General features: G+C 41.2%; 1 protein-coding gene across 3 annotated transcripts in view; it reads right to left on the reverse strand.

Annotated features, from left to right (window-relative positions):
* The window catches only part of LRRC8B (leucine rich repeat containing 8 VRAC subunit B), a 67,578-nt gene that overhangs the window by 22,769 nt on the left and 27,175 nt on the right, over nt 1–17,634 (reverse strand). For 2 of the 3 annotated variants that reach the window (XM_026497644.4, XM_057310486.1), the window contains exon 2: nt 3,493–3,547. The exons of the other annotated variant lie outside the window; for it this stretch is intronic. The gene's annotated coding sequence lies outside the window, so the exon portion shown is untranslated. The remainder of the gene's footprint in view (nt 1–3,492; nt 3,548–17,634) is intronic. 3 annotated transcript variants of the gene reach the window in all.

A 17,634-nucleotide genomic window follows, 5' to 3' on the forward strand; every position in this document is an offset into this window, starting at 1 on the left:
AACAACCATTTGTCATTTCTCATGATTCTGTGGGATGATGAGGCAGATCTTCTGTTTCACATGGTGTTGGCTGGAATGGTGGGATGGCTGGAAGGTCTAACGTGCCTCAGTCACAGGACTGGCATTCGGGCTGTCTGCTGGTCCTGCAGCTCAGCTTAGGCTAATGACTAGGGGCCTTGCCACTGCTCCACATACATGGCTGGTTAGGCTTTCCCACGGCAAGGTGGCTAAGTTCCACGGAACACTGCAAGCACACGATAGTGGAAGCTACCAATCTCTTTAAAGTCCAGCCTCAGAAATTACTCCACATCACTTCTGCCAGACTCGAGGATTCGAAAAAGGTAACCAGGCTAGTCCAGATTTTTAAAGGGAAGGGAAACAGACTCCAGCTGGAAAAATCACAAAGTATTTACATCCATCTTTAATTCGCCAAAGGAACTCAAGAACATTTAAGTAGTTGATCCTGCCAGAGAAATGAGTTAGTCCTTTGAGAGAAAGAACTGAGTGAGTGAAGAACAGCATCTCTCCCCTGGATAATATATCACATGAAGAAGAACTCTGAGATCAGGAAGAACAAAGTGGGAGAGAGAAGCAGGGTCAGTGAGATAAAGGAGGAGCACGGTGTTTCTGGAAAGGAAATCAGTTTCAAGGAAAGAGTGTGACATCATGGTCAATAACACAGAGAAACCAAAGGAGAGAAGTGATGTGTAACTACCATTCGGCAGTTTCTGACCCAAAGCTGTACAGCGGTAATGGGTTTCCAAATAATCATAAATAATATTCTAAATATTAGGAAAATTAATCATCTGAAGCCCCAGAAGATAGTTACTGAATATGACAATTAACACCATGGGAATAACTCTAGAAATCCTAATTAAATCTGAGTTGTTCTGAACTTAAAAACAAAACAAAACATTGTTTTACTTTTCCTTGTTTCTGACAGATCTGGAACACAAGATTTATTTAATGTAGCTGGTAATTGTCTTTTTAGGAAAAGCATTCTCAGTTCTTTGATGCGTTTAGTAAGCTACCAAATTACCTAGAATACATTTAAAATGAAAGAAGTTACAGTCACATTATAATATTAATACTGGCAAATAAGCCACCAGTGGCTACATGACTCTTCGAATATACAAGCAGAAGGCAACCTCAGACCCTCCTCCACCGTCTTCATTGTTCCTAAAAATATTTTCTTGACTCCCCCTCCCACCACCCACAGTAAGCAAGCCATCAAGTGGATCCAAACTCAGTTCCTGTGTCGTCTCTTGTGAATCTACATGCTCTCCTTTCAAATGTCTGGCTGATAGCAGAGATCATCATTCCATTTGCTTCTGCTACTTCTCCCATAGGTGACCTACTTTGCACAAGAGCAGAATCATATGGGCTATTTAATTCAGGAAGAAACCATGGAGATTAGACTCTACGAGTAAGAAAACTAAAGCGTAGAGATGTTTAAGCTACTTCTCTAGGGCATGGAATTATGGACAAATTTCCTAATTCGAAAAGAAATGGGAAGTTGATAGCCTTGATTCTGCCCATCTAGTCTAATTAATAATAGGCCTTCTTAATGAAATAAACAGAGTTTTGTAACATGAACTTGCAAATGTAGTCAGAATATTTCTATGTTACAATTTTTAAACTATAAATCAAAATGGGATTTTTTTTTTTAGCTTTGTGGCAAACCAGAAACATTACTCTAGAAATATTAAAAATATGGTTAAGCTACTAGTCTTAACCCTTTCTCTAAAGTTAACATTTAAATGCACTCAGTTAGGGAGGCTAGGACTACAAAGGCATACCAAGGAAATATGAGACCTTGTTTCTACTTTCATGGGATTTACAATCCTATTGTAGAGAGAAGACATGCATAGTTGAAAGCACCACCATGTCATGCTGTCACCAGGGCCAAATGGGTGGCATGATGGCTAAACCTAATAAGTACTACATTTGATTCTATACAGAGAAAATACCCAAGAGAATGGGTGGAACATCCCTGAACAGTAGCACTTCTCAAAGAGAGGTCAGGACTTTAGTCTGTAGGATACCTATTACACGCCTCATGGAGGTTGAAGCATTCAGGAAATACGGTTGTGCAAGACAGAAAGATCCCTGCTCTCAGGGACCTTACTGAGGAAGAAGGAAAGAAAGACAACCAAATATATAAACACAGTAGAATCATAAATGCCATGAAGAATATAGAGCTCCTTTAGATTGGGCAGTCAAGGAAGACTTCTTTAGATCTGAATAAAGCTGGCCATGCAATTATATTGGGGAAGCTCATTCCAAATAGAAGGAGCAAGAAGCTTAGAATGGGTGCAGATCAGAAGGGAGGCCACCCCGCTGGGATGTTAGGAGCCTGGGGAAAGCAGAAGAATGAGAGGGCCTGCAGCCAATATACAAAGTTTGGATAATAAATAGTCCAGGAGGAATGGAAAAGCCACCTAAGAGCCATAAGTAGAGAAGGAGCTGATCTGATATTAATTTTCTTTTTTTTTTTTTAAGTTATTTTTTTAGAGAGAGGAGGGGAGGGGCAGAGGGAGATGGAGAGGGAAACTTAAGCAGACTCTACGCAGAGCGCGGGGGTCAATGGGGGGGTACATAGGCCTACACAGGGCTCCATCTCATAACCCTAAGATCACAACCTGAGCCAAAACCAAGAGATGGACACTTAACCAACTGTGCCACCCAGGCACCCCTGATACTAGCTTTTAAATATTCATAGTCAACTCAACGAATCAGCAGGGATATGTGGATATACTCAAGAAATCAAAGGATCTATACTTTCATCTACAAAAGAAGGGTGTTCACAATACACAGAGGACAGACCCAATGTATTAACCACTGCCTCACCTGGATTATATATGTTCAGAGCTGGGCAGCACACTTTTCAAGACATCTGTCGTATTCACAATATTAGAGAGTCATGCTACTTAATACAGTGTTCAAATTAATTGTTCATTATGTCAAAGTCAAAAGCTCTCCCACAGAGCTAATTTAAGATTAATCTTCCACAACTATAAAAGATAAATGATGTTTGTAGAAAGCAACAGATATGGGGCTTGCTTATTTCTGACTTATGTAATCTGGGAAAGGATGGCCATTGTTTATTTATGGAAACATGGCAAACCAACTCCACGCCTAAAAAACACTACCTTAAACAAAAATCAGAAAAATATAGACATGGAGTCTAAATCTGTCATAGACATTATACTCTTCAGATCTTTAAGGTTTAAAAAAAACGTACACACACACACATATACTCTGCAACATACAAGACCAACGAAGGACGGGAAGAGGACATTTTACCAAAATGTATACAGATTTAATTTTTGTTTATTAACTGGTTTAAAAATATCAAAAGGATTTTATGCAAAAGGTCTGTAGGAATAATAATCTCTTTTTACATACTAAGTATTCAGTATTTGCCCCAAGCTACCAATGTAATAGTAATTATCTTTACCATGTGTTCACAATTCAGAATGTTAATCTTACCCTATGAATGCTGGTCAACCGGAAACTCTGCAATTAGTTTCTATTTGAAAAATTCCTAAAGAGAAATCATAAACATATTGTTACATTTTACTCATCACAGGACTGCAAGGCAAGTTATCCATTTGGTTCTAAGATTTCCAAAATCTATAATAACTTTATGAAACATACAACTTAAAAAGTGAGTGTTATTATAGAGGTCACCTTCTGATCGCCTGCAAAGGCAGTCAACTAATACCCAGGGGGAGACAAAAATCACTGTCCCACGTTACACATTTAATGTCATCGCCACAGCAATTTATATGGCATAAAATACGAACATTCGATTTTTAATTAAGAATGAGATAAGCATTATATCTCGGTACCACTCATTTTATAAATAATAGAAAAACCTATTGGAAATATCTGTGTTTCTTATATAAAAAAGGGGGATAAAGTTGGGGGGAATATTTGGGATAGTTTCTTTTTCCAGTTTTTATTGTTGTTTTTGTTTTGGTTTTTTTGTTTGTTTGTTTTGTTTTTTGGTTGTTGTTTGCTGTCCTGCTGTTTGACACAATTATGCCATTGTAAAATTCAATAGCACAATATTTTGGCCTCTTATTATTTATCATAGGCTTTCTTAATGTTGTTACAGTTTCTCTAAGCAGCATTTTTTAAAAAGGATTGTATTTTTAAGTAATCTCCATACCCAACTCACAACCCTAGGTTCAAGAGTTGCATGTTCCACTGACTGAGACAGCAAGGCGTCCCTCTAAACATCATTTTTGATGGAAGCATAATAGTTCATACATAGATATGTCATGGTTTACAAAATCATTTCCCTATTGAATCTTAGATTTTCCCTTTTTATCACTAATAATAATGTAAACATCCCTGTACTCTGTTCATATGATTTCCTTTGCAAAGATCTCTAAAAGAGTGTAATGGGCCAGAGGGCATAAACATTTTAAAAGCTCTGATACATAACAACAAATTATTTCTCAAGAAGGTTATACGAATTTTCTTTTCTATAAACAGTATATGAGTAGTACCCTTACCAGATGTGGGAATCATCATTAAATAACAAAAACAAAAAAACTTGGCTAATTCTATCCCAAATTATCTTATTGTTTATTTTGCATTTCTTTGATGGGGTTGAGTTGAATGCTTTTCAACATGTTTTACTAGCGAGTTTCATTCTTCTTTTCTTTCTTTTTTTAAAAAATATTTTATTTATTTATCTGAGAGAGAGTACAAGCAGGGGGAGCAGCAGAGGGAGAGGGAGAAGCAGGCTCTCTGCTGAGCAGGGAACCTGACGTGGGGCTCAATCCCAGGACCCTGGGATCATGACCTGAGCCAAAGGCAGACACTTGACTGACTGAGCCACCCAGGCACCCCTCATTCTTCTTTTCTACTACACATTTACCTATACCAGAGGAATATTTTGCTGAGAAGATATAAGTGTAATGAAAGCTCCCTCCGAATGATAACTTGTCATCTCAGTGTGAGACGTCAAGTTAAAAAACAACAAAATGTAGCTCGGTCTCTTTATCTAGACTAAAACCAAACCACTCAAACTAATTTTAGAAATTATAGCACAAGTTATCACCTTTCTTTCTCCCCAGCAGCAAACAAAAGTACAAGGTAGAAAAATGCAATGTGAACATACTAAATGACAGTGCTTGTCAGAATATAGTAACAGTCCACCTGAGGCAAGAAAACCCAGGACTGGACTGTCAGGGCAACACTGGCGGGCCCAGCGGCTGACACAGGCTGCGGCATCAGTGGCTTCTCCAGCTTGCAATGCTAATGAGTGTTAGGAAACCCCCTAACTACCCCCTCAAAAATATTTTCCCTCCCCACTGGCAGGACATGACAGATGTTCATTTTTACTTAAAAAGTCAATTCCGAGACAATCTTAAAAAAAAATCTATTCTGGAAGATTTGGAGGTGACCAACATAACATTAAGAATTCCCTTTCCCAAAGAAGAGCTCCCTTCAAAAGGTTCCCAGTGAAGGACATTCAAGGGAATATTTCCAAGTGACTGTGGATTAAAGAACAATAGGCGACAATCAACTATGATAGAAAAACAAGAGGCCCCACGCCTTTTGCTTTGAAAACTGAGAAGTCTGGATGCTCTTATTTCCTTCTGGTCAGTAGAGATAGGGGAGATTGACAAAACGAACTCCTTTGTAGTTAAGCAAAGAACTGCTCTAAAACTTTGGAATCTGAGAATGGCTTTCCATTGGCGTGAATTTGTGTCTTAGAGATGGTTAAAAAAAATCTTTCCCTTTAAGGCTCAGCAAGAAGTCAAGAATCTCTGCCTAGTAACTTGATCTCATTTTGTAAGTCAGATATGACAAGAATTACTGCAATATCACATTCACCCTGCCTTGAGCAGTCCCATAAGTTTAAGGCTTTAGGTTCTATAAAATTAAAGTAGCCTATTTCATCAGTTTGAAAAGTTCAAACCAGGAATACCAGATGTACTTTAAAGAGGGACATTTCATTTCACCATCTGGGGGCGCCTGGGTGAGTCAGTCGTTAAGCATCTGCCATTGGCTCAGGGCCTGATCCCAGGGTCCTGGGATCAAGCCCTGCATCGGGCTCCCTCCTCCGCTGGGAGCCAGCTTCTTCCTCTCCCACTCCCCTTGCTTGTGTTCCCTCTCTTGCTGGCTGTCTCTCTGTCAAATAAATAAATAAAATCTTTTAAAAAATTTTTTTTCACCATCTGTCCCACCCTGGCGTCACCTCCATGAATCACCTCCACAAGCCACCTTGACCTCCACAGGCTGAATTCACTGCTCCTCCATCTGGGTTCCTACTACATTAACAGTCTCTCATGCTGTTTGATAGCATAGAATAAGCTATTGCCTCAAGTTCCTGGAGTGCTGAGGCAGCATCTCAGTTATCTGCATTTCTGGGATCTATCCCAGTGCCTCTTTCCAGGGCTAGATTAAAAGCCTGGATGTTACGGCAGTTTCCACATACAGACTCATCAATGGGGTGCTGAAAACATCTCTGGAAACTTAACTAGATGAAACAAAAATAGTACCCACTAGAACTTTTCTCAGGGATTGTAGAGAATATGCTTGGAAGGAAAAAGAAGGGGTCTGCTATTTTTCTTCTGGTCATTGAGATCCTAGGAACTGGCAGAAGGGGGATTTGAGGGATTCTTTGCCTACCCTCTTCCCTCTCATCCAGGGCTTGGCTTTTCCTCTTAAAAATGTTGTGAACAAATATTTAGAGGACAACAGTCTGAAGTGGCATCAAATCATCAGCCTGCCCAGGGTAACAAATTATTAGCCTATCTCTTGGACCCCCATATCTCAATCCCTACCATAACTATTAAGTAAATAATGACTGAGTGAACCAATAATACTAGATCAGGGTTTACCAGCCAGTTAGGAACCAAGGGTATGGGGGAAGAGGCCTGGCTCTCTGAATGATCTATAAACACAACTGGTGTACACACACAATGGGTCTGGAAAGGTGGGAAAGCAGAGCAGAACCTCTGGCATTTCCATCACCCCATGAGAGGTGCAGAGGTTCAGAAGCAGAGGCCAAGCCTTCACCCTTCTGGAAGAACAGAGAAAAATTAATACTTTTCAGTGTAGCCACCAAAGATGACATTTCACAAATCTGAATGGAGAACTGCTGTCAAATTTAGCATGACTGGCTGCATTCTAATGACGGTGAGTCATTTTGAATCAGTGATGGATCACCGGATAAATGCCACAGCACTCCTAAATGACCTTAATATTTTATCAAATTATGATTTCACAATTCTTTTGTACAAGTTAAAAGTACAATGCAACAGAAATAATGCCAAGACCAGGGGAAGTACCAAGTTTTCACCCCAACAAGGATGGTGTGTATCATGCTGTGCTGGGAGCGGATTCCCTCTCCAAGCCCAATGCCAAGACCACAGGCTCGGCGAAGGCAAGGACATTTCCTGCCTCCTCGGGGTCTGCCAGATACTGGGTGCTCCCTAAGTATTATAATTCCACAATTCCTGTGAGCTATGATCAAGCCAAAAATATTACATGTCTCTGGATGGTTTCAGTCTCCTAAAATCAATTACTTCTGATAGTGATCACTGTAAAGAATGCTGTAATCCAGGAGAACATTTTCTAAACCCAATGACAAATAGCAAATTGCCGTGCGCTGAAAATCAACCTAGTATTTAGGTCGAGTTAACTTCTGACTCTAAAACATAAAGGTTTAATGTTCACCAAGTATTAAATGACCGTTAAATACAAAAGATGTTTAAAATGAATGCTGCTACCCACTCTACCCCTAAACAAGTAGTTGCTCCACCCTTCAGGCTTCCGGAGCACTTAGGGAGTGCTGATAGTTCTATTATACTGCCATTAATCTACATCGCAAAGAGCACGTTAGATGCCTTTCCTGCCTCTTGCTTTGAGCTCTTAGAAGAATACAGTGTCCTGAAAAGGACCTAACACACAAGACATCCTTTTAACAATTATCTGCTGAATTAAAAAGGTAGAAGGAGATGGAAATGGGAAGGCTAACATTGACTGTGTATTTAGTGGGGTAGATATTATAATCTCAGCTCTAAAGGTGAGAACGTTGAGGACTGGAGAAATTTAGAAACTTGCTCAAGCTCCCAAAGCGAACCCCGAATTCACAGCAACCAGCACTATGAGCCATCTGCTATACCGCCTCTTCCGTGAACTATATAAAAAGGAGTTTTATATAGAATGTGGCATCTCTCTTTAAAAAAAAAATCTACAATCTATCTCTTAGAGGAACCAAAAGACACAATCAAAAAATCAGTTCTGTAGAGGTTTCCTAGCTCATTACTCAGTATTCCAACTCATGAAACAGAATCAACAAATGCTCCCTCCACCCTGCTTGCCTCTATGACATAATTGAGATTGACATGTTGGAGAGCAAGGGTGCGTCCTGCAGGCACAGCCCCCTGCACAGAAACAGTCCCCCAGCAATATAGTGACAAGAGGAATAACTGAGGTTTAATCTGTATTTAAATGATATTTTACAAGGTTTTTCTTCTTGGCTTTCCTATTAAAATGTGGTTAAAATAAATTAATAGCATATCCCCTACATACGACATTCTTTCTGAATGACTTAATAAAGAAGTATCACATGCCTTCAGTATGTTAGTTACTTTTAATACGTTAGTTATGTTGTTAGGCCTAGTTATTATTACAAAACTCTTACAAATGTTTGAGAAATCTGGAAGGGAGTGCAGCAGAATGGTTAAGGTCTGATCGAACTCTAACTTTGTCATTTACCACCTGCTTGACATTGGATAAGCTAAGTACCAATTTTTTCATTTGTAAAACAGGGACAATGGAGTTATTTCAAAAATTAAATAAGGTGGAGGCACCTGTGTGGCTCCGTGGGTTAAGCAGCTGCCTTCGGCTCAGGTCATGATCCCAGGGTCCTGGGATCCAGCCCTGCCTCGGGCTCCCTGCTCAGCGGGGAGCTTTCTTCTGCACCCCCCCCCCCTCCCCTCATGCGCAGGCGCGCGCGCTCTCTCTCTCTCTCTCTCTCTCTCTCTCAAATAAAAAAAATAAAATCTTAAAAGAAAGAATTAAATGAGGTAACCATCAATCAAATGTTTAGCACAGCAGCAGGTAGGAAGTAAGCACTCAAAAATGCTAATTTATTAACAGAGTAGCAGCTTTATCTAAAATTAATCCTTTAAAGATTGGCTTTAAAGTATTAGCCTGTAAAGAGAAACCAGATTGGATGTCAGGGGGTTGCGTTTTCCACCTAAATGAGTGATTTTCACGCCAGATTTGCAATATATCACATGACTACTGTTACTAGAAAATGTTGTGAAATAGAAACATAACTTACCCCAATTATTTAATATATGGCCCACAGACAGAGTGTTGGGAGGCCAAAACAATACAAGCCCATGCAAAAATAAGTTACCCCCACTTTCTGATGCAGTGAGTGTCTTCCCAGTCAAGAATCATGCTGCAGGCACGTCAGATATCGCCAACGTCACCCAAGCAAAGGTCATGTTTTGAAATCCATAGTTGCACAACAGTGCGCATGAACTTAATGTCATAGAACTATACATCTAAAAATGGTTAAGATGGTATATTTTTGGGGGGCCCCTGGGTGGCTCTGTTGTTAAGTGTCTGCCTTCGGCTCAGGTCATGATCCCAGGGTGCTGGGATCGAGCCCTGCACTGGGCTCCCTGCTCAGCAGGAAGCCTCCTCCTCCCTCTCCCATTCCCCTTGCTTGTGTTCCCTCTCTCACTGTCTCTCTTTCTCTGTCAAATAAATAAATAAAATCTTTTAAAAAATGCTACTTTTTTGTTATGTATATTTTATCACAAAATATACCGATAATCATGTAAAACAAAAGCCATTCTGCTTTGAAATGAACATAAATGGATTACACAAATTAAATATACAGTGGGTCCTGATGTACTAGAAGGCATATCGACACAGAAAAAATATATTTACTGTGTCAAATTTACTTTACCCATAACCCCTAAATTATAATACTGTTTATCAGTTTTGTTTGTCACCTTGAATTAGAAAGATCTAGCTGCATGAGAGAATATGATCTTAGTAATTTGTCCAGAAAAGGCATAGATCTTCTTTTCTACTAGAGAAACAGCCATATATGAACACATTCAAAAATGTCCTAGTGAATAGGTAAATACACATATGAGATCTTCTTTTTCTCCCTAAAATAACCATTGAAGCACCCACATGTTTACAAAAACCACCAATAACTTTATATGGGTTTGAAAAGTATTTGAGCCTCTTATTAATCTTTTATTAAGAGGCCAATCTAGCGAAAGGCATCAAGGATAGCCTAATATGAAGGAGGGCTGGGGAGAAGGGCAGATGGTGGATGGGGGGTGGGAGCGGGGGAGGGAGAGATGGCATGTGTATTGGGAAGTAATTAAAGAAGAGCAATCATAAACCTTTGCATGAGTGATGGCAGACATACTTACTGGGCACTTAACACTCATCAATCAATCAATCAATCAATCAACCAATTCCTGAGATTCTCATAATTATGAACTCATTTTTGTAGGATTGCCTTGTTACTTCTTTGGGCTCTGGATATGTGGGGTGGAAATGACCATCCAAGGCACAAGAGGGTAGAGGTAATGATCCATATCAAATGAGAGCTAATTTAATAAGAGAAATCGCTGCTCTGCCTCTCTGTAGGGCTATACTGGAGGAGGATGAGGGAATGAGACTGGATGTTTAAGTCACCATCAAGGTGGCAGAGGGAAGAATCAAAATCACAAGGCAGCGTGGCTTAACAGAAAGAACCCCTGCCTAGGTGTCAGGAGACTCAATCTGACAGTATAACGTTGAGTGAGTCACCTGGCCTCATTTGACCTGACTTTCCTTACTTGTCACATTGGAGAGAAAGCCAAATGATCGATAGACCCTCCGCTTCCATCATCCCACTGTCCTCTGAGTTGACTAATTGCAGCTGGAGCTGGGGGACACTTAATCTGAAAACTCTTCTGGAGTGGCAAGAATTGAACAGGGACTTAAAAGAAAACGGTGACAGCACCAGGGAAAACATGAACTCCAAGACAAACAGTGTAGGTTTTCTTAGAGAGCAATGAATGGTCTATGATTGACAACTAATAAATCAATCTTGCTAAAAAGAGAGTAAAAGTGGGTCCATAGCAAGAAAAGAAGGTCATTGGGTCAAGCATAGTAACAAAAGCACTGATTTTAACTGAAGGTAAAAGGTAACTGGGAACCATGCAAGGGTCCTAATACAAACCCATCCCTTAAGCACTGGGGTTCACCGGGATTCAGCTCTTGGCCGGTAGCTTCTCTGCTACTGGCACAGGTGTTCCTCAAGCGATATCCTCTATTCTAAAGGGTCATCCACCACCTCTGTGTAGGTGATCCCCAAAACTACATGGTGAGCCCTGCTCTCTAACTTTGAGCCTCAAAATCATCTCCCTAACTTCTTCCTGGCTATCTACTGAGATGTGCAGAAGCAACTCACACTCAGCACATCCCAGACTAAATCCACCATTTCTGGTCACACCCACACCAAACCCACATTTCTTGGATCCCTGAATGTTGGTAGCAACATCAAGACTGACAGCTGAAAGATGCCGAAGGTTGATAGCAACATCAAGAGCTCAGGCACCTGCCCCCAAACCTTCTTTCATTCTCTTTCCACAAATCTACCTGTTCTTTTCTTAAACTAGCCCCTTCTACATCCCTGCTACCACTGTCTTGGGGAGAGCCTCCTGAATCTTTGAACTGAAACGTCTTCCTCTCTTGCCCTCCTTGGCCCCATGTCCAAACTGCAGTCAGAGAGCACTTTCTAAAACATATTAAACCCTCCTGGTTTTTGTTGTTGTTGTTGTTGTTGTTGTTTTAAAGTCAAAATAGGGGCGCCTGGGTGGCACAGCGGTTAAGCGTCTGCCTTCGGCTCAGGGCGTGATCCCGGCATTCTGGGATCGAGCCCCACATCAGGCTTCTCTGGTATGAGCCTGCTTCTTCCTCTCCCACTCCCCCTGCTTGTGTTCCCTCTCTCGCTGGCTGTCTCTATCTCTGTCGAATAAATGAATAAAATCTTAAAAAAATAAATAAAGTCAAAATAATATCACAAGGAGGGGTCGGGAAGCCTGGCAATGGAACGTGATGGGAATAAATGCTATCTGGCTTCTCTTGCTTTTTATTGGCTCTTGCTATTTCCTTCCCAGGAATGCAAGGTCTTGACTCCAAAAGGCTGGGCAGATTGGGTCATATATTCCGAGATCATCACTCACTTGAGACTAGCTGGACTAGGAAGAAAGGATGCTTCACTCTATGGCTCACTGTGGGCATTCATTCAACCTGACAAGTCAGGTATGCCCCCCAACCCCCCCAACTCCAGCTCTCGCTGCCTGTGTCATGGATTCAGATCCAGTTGGGACTAGTGCTGAGAAGGGATTTTTAAAGCCTTTAGCTCTGTTTCTACCTACATGTTACTGGTGTCTATGCTCCCAGATACTGGGCATTTTTACAGAAGTATTCTCCTCCGTGGTCAGCAGCAGTCATTGCTATGGCCATCAATTCTGGGAGTAGAGAGTGATTGCTCGTCCTGCTGGTGTGTTGCCCTATAAGTGTTCTGGAGTCACTTTAGGTAAGTGCAAACTGTCCAATTTTTATTTATTTTTATATCTCCTATTCCCCCAACCCTGGGGTCCTGTTGCTCATCAAGTGAGGCCTCACTTCTCCATTCCCCCCACAAGCAAGAATTAGAGGCAGGGGCTGGCTTTCCATGACTGCAGTGTGGAAAATGTGCACTTCAAAGTCCCCGGCCTGCCTCCACCACGATCTGCATGGGCTTAAGCAAATCAACTCATCCAGTCCAGGCCTCCAGTCCTCGCCTTTACAATATGGACAATCATACAGGCCCCAAGGGTTGACATTGGTGGTGAAATAAATATTGTAGAAGTGCTTTGGAATCATTAAAATGGCATATAAATGTAAGGGTGAACTCTTATAAAGAAAGCCATTTTTTTTTTGCCAGTAAACTAATTTTGAAAGAGGATGCTTTTGGCCTTGGAATATTATCTTAAATTGAAACAAAACAACCCATGAAGTGAGCTTTATTTATACCACTTTGGTTCCAAGGAAACAAAACAGCGAGTGTTACAAGGTCATTGACACCTCCTAACATTGAAGTCCCACTACAAAAGTCAAAAGGAATTTTTCCAAAAGGCCCAGGGGTCCACGTAGAAATATGTAGCCCAAACAAAGAGTTGCACAGTGGGAAGACAACAATGAAAGTAAAAACTTCTTTTCCACATCAACCTTGCAATCATGGGCTGATACTGGACCATTTACATTCTGTCCATTGGAGAAAGAAAAGAAGAAAAGAGGACACAACCCCCACTACCTCTGGCTCACAGAGCCTGAGAAGTGCAGCCACGCCTACCCGCCCAGCCCAGAGAAGGCCTTTGGAAGCATTCCAGTGCACTGACATTGCGTATCTCTTCCCTGGAAGAAGGTGTGGGAAGAGTGAAGCATCCAGCAAGAGCACAGAGACACAGGTCAGTTTCGAAAGAGCCAGCTCCTCTGGCATCTATGTTTCAGGTAAAAAGTCCACGTTCACCTGGGTGTTAAATCAGTGCTTCATGTTTGCAACGTGGCTATGGCTCCTGGTCAGAATCACTGATTTCCATTTGCTCCTCTGCTGGAGCAGAAACACGTCTGGTTTACATTTAGAGTAAACCTGATGAGATGTCTTTTTTCTGACACCACGTGGGTGCCCTACTATGCAGTCCTATTCTGACACTACCTGGAGTCAGCGTTGAGACTCCAATGGGTTTAAGGGCTCAGTCCCACAAGACTGCCCCCACACCTCAGACACCAGTCATAAGTCCCAGGACCCCGACAACCCACTCTTCTGTCTGACTTGGTTATCAATCCAAGGGTTCCCATAACCCCCTCAGGTCTGATAATTCACTTGAATGACTCAAAGAACTCAGGAAAACACTTACAAACCAGCAGGCTCATTGTAAAGGATACAACTCAGGAACAGCCAAATGGAAGAGGAAGTGATGCTTCGGGCATGGTATTTGGTGGCAGTCTTAGTGCGGGAGGGGGAGGTGGGTATGGAGCGTCCATGCCCAATCTGAATATGCCAACCTCCCAAGCACCAACTGGAAAGCTCCCAAACCTTATCCTTGAGGAGTGTTTGCGGAACTTTCATTACCTAGGCATGGTTGATTAAGTCACTGGCCATTGGCAATGAAGACTCTCCAGTCCTTCCCCCCTCCCCAGAGGTCAAGGGTAGATTGAAATTTCCAACCCTCTAATCACATGGTTGGTTCCTCTGGTGACTAGCCCCCAACCCGAAGCTCTCAATGGGCCCACCCAGAGTCACCCCATTAGAATAAACTCAAGTATGGCTGAGAGGGGCTCATTATGAGTAACAAAAGATGCTCCTGTCAGGAAATTTCAAGGGTTTTAATGCTGTGCCAGGAACCAGGGGCAAAGACCAGATACATATTGTACCACTTGTAGCACAGAACTGCATAGGAACAGTCACACCTGAGGGCTAATTCTCCTGCAATTTGAAAGAGTGCAAAGCAGTTCTCCTAGAAGTTCAAGCTCACCTTCAAAGCCCAACCACGATAGTCATTTAAGCCACTGATTTCCTGAGTCCATGACTTAACATTCTTCCTAAGGAAAGCCTTTCCTGACCACTCTGACCAAGCCCATCACAATGAGCTCTTAGTTTTCTATCCCTCGGTTCACAGTGCTCATCACACACCTTCATGCAGTTGTTCAATTAAAAGTTTATTTCCCTCTAAACTACAAGTTCTATGAGGTCTGGTCTACATGTATCATGCTGTATCCCCCTGTGTTCTTACGGGCAGAAGCTGCTATTAAACATTAAATGGATGGATAAAAGAATCAAGATTAGATCCCCTTGCTTGGAGCAAAGACCACAGCAACTTTCTACGATCACCACATCATCTTGTCTTCAAGTCTCCAAATTCCATTTGACATGCAAAGGCCCCTGAGTCATTTAGCAGATTCAAGCCCTATCAGCAAAGAAGAAAGATTTAGCTCAGCCATGGCATTAAGAATAATTTCAGGTCATTCAGGGCATACTGAAGTGAGAAAGTAAGGTCAGGCTTCTAAAAGAACCCACAAATAACGAATAGGAATCAGGTAGAAGGCCCACATTACAAAGGTGACAGACAGTGTTTCTGCACACTGGCTTGGCTTTGGGCTTCAGAACTCGGCAGGGCTCTGCAGCTTCATTTGGTGTTAGCAAAGCAGAGAAACCACATTCCCTCTGGGAATTTCAGAGTTTTGATGGCTTCTCAGGAGACAAAAGTCACATTCCCCAACTGGAAGTTTAACACATGACTTCTAAATCAGGGTGGGGCTTTGTCTGGCTCAGTGACTAATTCAGCTGCATAAGAAGCATAATCTCTGGGTTAGTGACCTAAGTTTCTCCTTTGTACACAGCAAATGAATCTACGGTTATTTCTTAGCAACCAAACTTGAAAGGCAGATTGTGCCAAGAAAGCTAATGGTGTGTTTGTTCCCCCCTCTGTTCTTTCTTCTTCCCCTTGCCACACACAAGAAATAATGTTTTTCCATTCATATTTGACAACACCATCTGTTTTTATTGTGGAAAGTCTTACCCATTCAAGGAAGGCCACAATTTAGCTGCTGCTAGTTGAATGGATGTAGAAATAAAGAGGACCCTATGTACCACCAACTGTGTCATGGCCAGAGATGGGACCCCAACAGAAACTGTTACAGGATGTCATATCTTATATCCACTCTGACACTAGGTGCATTTGACAATCATGACCTCGCCTCTGCAAAGGTGCAAAGCATCATCCCTGATGTTGAAGGGAATAGAAGGGTGTGTGTCAACCTCAGACTAGACCCTCAAAAGGAGCTCATGCTTTCATGAAATAAAGCATGAATACAGGAAAGCTCAAATGGATTACAGTTGCATCTTAGGGCAATATACACAAAGGGAATAATAGTTTCTGCATAGGAGTTATGAGTGGTCAAGAAAGATGCAAAAGATTTATCTAGGTGGGAGGCAAAGGGATAAGGAGGTTGAAGGGAGGAGACTTAATAATAGGGCACATAGTATTTTATGTGGAGGAATGGAAGAACAAATAAAGAAGGTAGGAGAATGCCAAGGTGAATTTTAGGAGTTAGTGAAGAAACATATACAGATGGAATGGAATTTTTGAGACACAAATAATGGAGATAAGTAGATGACAGTTAAATAGTAAAGAGTGGAATGGAATTTTTGAGACGGAAATAATGGAGATAAGTAGAGGACGGTTAAATAGTAAAGAAAGTCTCCAATGTCAGGCTAAGAACTTTCCAAGACATAGCTCAGGCCTTATTAGTGCATGACAGGCACCGAGAAATGATTGTTTCAGAGTCACTTAATGTCAGTTTAATTTCACTTTTAGAATCAATAGCCAAATATTTTTATGAGAGCAGAAAGTAATTTAGATTTGATCATATAACCAGTAGGGAACTATTGATGGCATCTGAGCAGGGGAATGATGGAAAAAATACACTTATAGGCATATTAGTGTGTATCAGGGAAATTAATTTGAAAGCATCAGGAAGAATTCATTGCAGGGGGTTTGACAACAAGAGCAGGAGGCCTATTTCTGTATTAGGGTAGATATCAGATCACCTCATAAAATAAAACATAAATGAACTGAAAAACTAAAATCTCAAGTAGAAAAATAGTTATGCTTAAAACAATTAAACTTTCAGGGGCACCTGGGTGGTTCGGTCAGTTAGGCATCCGACTCTTTATCTCAGCTCAGGTCTTGATCTCAGGGTTGGGGGTTCAAGCCCCATGTCTGGTTCCACACTGGGTGTAGAGCCTATCTAACAAAAAATTTAAACTTTCAGGGTAGCCAGTCAAATGATGCACCTGGACAAAACAATTAGATTTTGAGGGAGCAGACTTTTTCGGTTTCACTGGTGCTTTCAAAAGAAATGGATTTGATCAGTTGTTTTTTTTGTTTTGTTTTTTTTGACATTAGATGGTACCTGAAAACCTTGGTGAAATTAGATGCTTTGGGGTAAAAATATCACTTTTAGAATTAACAGCCAAATACTTCATGCAATGCTGTAACACACAAGAACAGTCATTTAAAAAACACACACAAAATGGTGCCAGACAGACTAGTGGCCATGTGAAACACACCATAAGTAAGCCATCAGCTTAAGAATATCCTGGGCCCTTCTTTTGGAAAAATCCTTAGGCATTATGTCACTCACCATGCAATCAAGCCTCTGCTTAAAATCAAGTTACAATTACTCTAATTATGGGCCAACATTTCATTTGTTTCACAACTGGTACCTCATCAAAGAGCTCTGTAGACAACTGCACCACAAGGTAACTTAATTAACTGCAGTGCCAAAGGTTTTTTGGGGTTTTTTTTGTTGTTGTTTTTAAAGTTTTCTTTGGGCAACCGATTTGCCAGTTCAGGCGTCAGAAATCTTCCTACTATAAAAATTACTCCACGAACTAAATCAAAATCAAACCCAAATGCTTTCATCCATTACAAAACAATATTCTTCTTTCATAAATGCTTTATTTAAATATTTCCCAGCAACAACAGGCTGGTGTGGACAAACCAGGAAGTGAAACCAAGTATGATC

Source organism: Ursus arctos, unplaced genomic scaffold (genome assembly GCF_023065955.2).
Source record: "Ursus arctos isolate Adak ecotype North America unplaced genomic scaffold, UrsArc2.0 scaffold_12, whole genome shotgun sequence".
NCBI classification, from domain to species: domain Eukaryota; kingdom Metazoa; phylum Chordata; class Mammalia; order Carnivora; family Ursidae; genus Ursus; species Ursus arctos.